This window comes from Miniopterus schreibersii, assembly GCF_964146895.1.
Source record: "Miniopterus schreibersii genome assembly, chromosome: X".
Lineage (NCBI taxonomy): Eukaryota > Metazoa > Chordata > Mammalia > Chiroptera > Miniopteridae > Miniopterus > Miniopterus schreibersii.
Genome location: NC_138104.1, coordinates 25,996,433 through 26,001,151, shown reverse-complemented (window position 1 = coordinate 26,001,151; position 4,719 = coordinate 25,996,433).

Here is a 4,719-nt window from a genome sequence, read left to right as displayed (position 1 = left end):
CTTAGAACATCACCATCTTATGAAGTATTATCTTGCCTGCTTTTACTATTTTAAGCTCCAGAGGGCACTATAACAAATTGTCCAGATCTGAGGGGAGAAAAAAATCAATAACCTAAGTGATGCCCATAATTGTTTCTAAAAGTCATTTCTCTTACTTATTCTACTATTGTGTAATTAATCCTGAAACATGTGCTTATAGTGTGCTTATAATCAAGGAACATTTATATACAGATGTGATAACTACTCAAGTAGACACCTTAATTCTTGGGGAGATACACTATCAAGAAATTTTCAATAGAATAACAAAAAAGATTCCAAATGTGTTCCTATAGTCCTTATATATCTTTATTATGTGTAGTATTGCAAAATTAAATATGGGTATGATTTCCTTCCAATCCCAGTAATTGCCTAACTACTGAGAATTACTGCCAATATTCATCTTTTATGAACTAGCTGAAAGAACCCAGAATACAATGATGAAATACTATTATGCGTAAATTTCACTTAGTATATAGTTTAGAGGGATATTGATAGAGCAGATTTGAAAGATTTCAAACCAGTTCTTCTTGGACAAACAATAGAGATAGTTGATATTTAATGACTCCTGCAGTAAATCTATAATTTAATTTACTCATTCAACAATTACTATGAGCACCAGTTACTATATGCTGGATACATGTTTTGACACTGGAGACTCACCAGTAAATGTAACAAAGTACTTACACCCAAAGCACTTACTTATTTTGTATTTTGTAAGTTTGGATTTTTGTTTAGTGTATGTTTGTTTATGGAAAGGTGTATATGTATATATATTCTCTTTATTGACTAGTGGTGGGAATTATATGTTTCATTTATTTAAACTTTGAATACCTCTTAAGCATAGCAATAGTGAATGAACTACAGGAAACAATAAATGATAAATCAGTTTCTGCTCTCAAAATGCTTACAGCTAGCTAAATTAGTGGTTCCTAAACAGGAGCAATTTTGCCCCATCCCCCCCCCCAGGGGACATTTGTCAATCTCTGGAGGTGTTTTAGGTTGTCACAACTGAGGAGTGTGGGTACTGCGACAGACATCTAATGGGTAGAGGCAAGGAATATTGCTAAACATCCTCCATTAAACAAGATATCCCCACAATAATTAATTTTCTAGCCCAAAATATCAAGAGTGTCCAGGTTGAGAAAACCTGAGTTAGAAAGACAAGCTACATACATTAGAAATGTGTTGTTTTTTTTAATTACAAGATATTAGGTGATAAAAGTTAAATGAGTGATATATACAAGGAGATACAAATAAAAGAAAGGTCATTTTACTTAAAATTATACTTCAAAGGAACAATAATGAAAACAGCATGGTATTGGCAGAAAAACAGATACAAAAACCAATGGAACAGAATTGAGAACCCATAAATATACCCACTTGCATATAGGCAAATACTTTTCAACAAAGGAGCCAAAAATATACAATAGAAGCCCGGCCAGGCATGGCTCAGCGGTTGAGTGTCGACCTAGAATCCAGCCAATCAGGGTTCAATTCCCGGTCAGGACACATGCCTGGTTTGCATGCTGCAGCCAATAAGTGACTCTCTCATCATCGATGTTCCTATCTCTCTCTCTCCGTCCCTTTTCCTCTCTCTGAAATCAATAACAATATATTTAAATACACACACACACACACACACACACACACACACACACACACACAATGGAAAAAGAAAGCCTTTTCAATAATTGGTGCAGGGAAAATTGAAAAGCCACAATAAAAAGTGAAACTAAACTGATATTTGTCATCATACATAAAAATTAATTCAAAGATTTTGAGATGGCAGCAGATTAAGGGGAAGCTACACTGACACTCTCCCAGGAGGAAACTATAATTACAACTAAAATATACAAAAACCATCCTGACTAATCAAATGAAGACTAGCTGGAGAGAAATCTTATAACCAAGGACCAAAAGTGTAGACTACATAGAGAGTGGTAGGAAGTGAAGAGGCAAGAGAGGGATGACCAGGCTTCCAAAGATAGTGGATAAAGGTCCAGAGAGATATCTCAAAGGGAGGTTCCAATGAGAACTCTGGGGTCTAAACCCCAAGCTGGGCTCCCTAGTCAGATAACGAGAACTGAGAAAGGTGCCCATATAACATCTGATTGAGAAAAACAGGGGGCTTTCTGTCTGCCAGGGAGATACAGCTGGAAATGCAGGCACCCTCTAAAAGGGAAAATGCACAAAATTTCATATGCAGCCGTTCACCATGGGATCCAGCAAAAGGAGGGCAGAGTGGACTACTGCTGTGTGAGGAGAATCAGGGTTAGGGGCTCTGAAGACAGAGCTCAGATTCCTGTGCTGTCATTCCCCTAGATTGCAGAGGACTTTTTTTCATGCAGATGTTTACCATCCAGGCAGCTTTTGCCTGAGGGGTAAGCAATTGCCCACAGTGTTAGAAAACCTCTTGCCCCAACCTGTAGAGTTGACACCTTGCTATGGTCTACAGCCTGAGGATCATTAAGTGACTGAGAATAGCAATAAGCCTACAGGCAAAGGTGGATCTCTGGATGCTTTGAGTCTTTGCCAGATCTGCTTCTGGAATCAGGGCTAGGAAAAGCAGACCTTGATGGGCAGCTGGGTCCTTTCCAAATGCATCGAGCCCCCAGAAAAGGGAGCTACAAGCTGTGGATCATTGAAAGCTTCAAATGGGGTACTCAGGGCCAGTCACAGTATCTGACATTGGCCTGCACCAGAGACCCTCCAAAAAGACTGGGAGTCCTAGAAGATCTACCTAATACATAGAAACAAATGCAAAGAGACAGCCAAAATGGGGAGAGAAAAAACAAACCCCAAATGGAAAAACAAGAGAAGTCTCCAGAAAAAGAGCTAAATGAAATGGAGATAAGCAACCTAACAGATATAGTTCAGAATACTGATTGTAAAGATGTTCAACAGCATGAAAAAAGATACGGAAACTATGAAAAAAATTAAGAATGACATAGCAGAAATAAAGAATGCATTAAAAGGAATAAACAGCAGATTAGAGGAAGCTGAGAATCAGATTAGCGAATTAGAAGACAGGGTAGAAAACACCACTCAATCAGACATCCAAAAAGAAAAAAAACAATTAAAAAACAGGAGGACAATCTGGCCAGTGTGGCTCCGTGGTTAAATATCAACCTATGATGCAGGAGATCGCCGTTTGATTCCTGGTCAGGGCACATGCCCTCCTTGTGGGCTCAGTCCCCAGTGGGGGGCATGCAAGAGGCAGCTTATCAGTGACTCTCTCATCATTGATGTTTCTATCTCTCTCTCTCCCTCTCCTTTTCATTCTCTAAAATCAATAAAGATAAAAAACAAAACAAACAAACCAGGAGTACAATTTAAGGGAGCTGTGGGACGTGAAATGTAACAATATTCGCATCATAGGAGTGCCAGAAGGGAAAGATAATAAACAAGGGATAGAGAATCTGTTGGAAGAAATAATGGCAGAAAACTTCCCTAACCTGGTGAAGGAAAAAGTCACACAAGTTCAGAAGGCACAGAGATTACCAAGCAAGAAGAACCCAAAGATGCCTATGCCCAGACACATCATAATTAAAATGCCAAAAAATTCAAGACAAAGAGAGAATCTTAAAGGCAGAAAGAGAAAAACAATCCATTACCTACAAAGGAGCTCCCATAAGGCTGACAGCTGATTTCTCATCAGATTACCAACTTACTTCATACACAAGAATAAATTCAAAATGGATAAAAGATTTAAATGTAAGTCACAAAACCGTAAAAATCCTGGAAGAAAAGATAAGCAGTAAAGTCACAGACATCTCATGTAGTAGAATTTTCACAGATTCATCTCCTAAGGCAAGAGAAACTAAAGAAAAAATAAACAAATTGGACTACATCAAAATAAAAAGCTTCTGCACACTAAAAGAAATCAGCCTTAAAGTAAAAAGGAACTTCATTGTATGGAGAACATATTTGCAAAGGATGTATCTGTTAAGCGGCTAATCTCTAAATTGCACAAAGAACTCATACTACTCAGCAAGAGGAAGACAAACAATCCAATTAAAAAATGAGCAAAGGACCTAAAAGACACTTCTCCAAAGAGGACATACAGATGGCCAAGAGCCATGTAAAAACATGCTCAGCATCGCTATCATCAGAGAGATGAAAATGAAAACCACAATGAGGTATCACTTCACATCTGTCAGATTGGCTACCATCAATAAATCAACAAATGATACGTGCTGGCAAGGATGTGTAGAAAGAAGAACCCTGGCCAATGCTGGTGGGAATGTAAACTGGTGCAACCACTATGGAAAACAGTATGGAAGTTCCTCAAAAAATTAAAAATGGAGCTGCCTTTTGACCCAGTGATCCCACTTCTAGGAATATATACTAAGAATCCTGAAACACTAATCAGAAAGAATATATGCACCCCTGTGTTCATAGCAGTGCAATTTACAGTAGCTAAGATCTGGAAACAGCCCAAGTGCCCATCAGTAGATGAGTGGATAAAAAAGCTGTGGGACATTTACATCATGGAATACTAGGCAGCTGTAAAAAAGAAGTATCTTGTACCCTTTGGGACAGTATGGATGGACCTGGAGAATATTATGCTAAGCAAAATAAGCCAGGCATAGAAAGACAAACATCACATGATCTCACTTATATGTGGAATCTAAAGAAGTTAATAAACTGATGAACAAAATAGATCCAGTGACTTGGAAG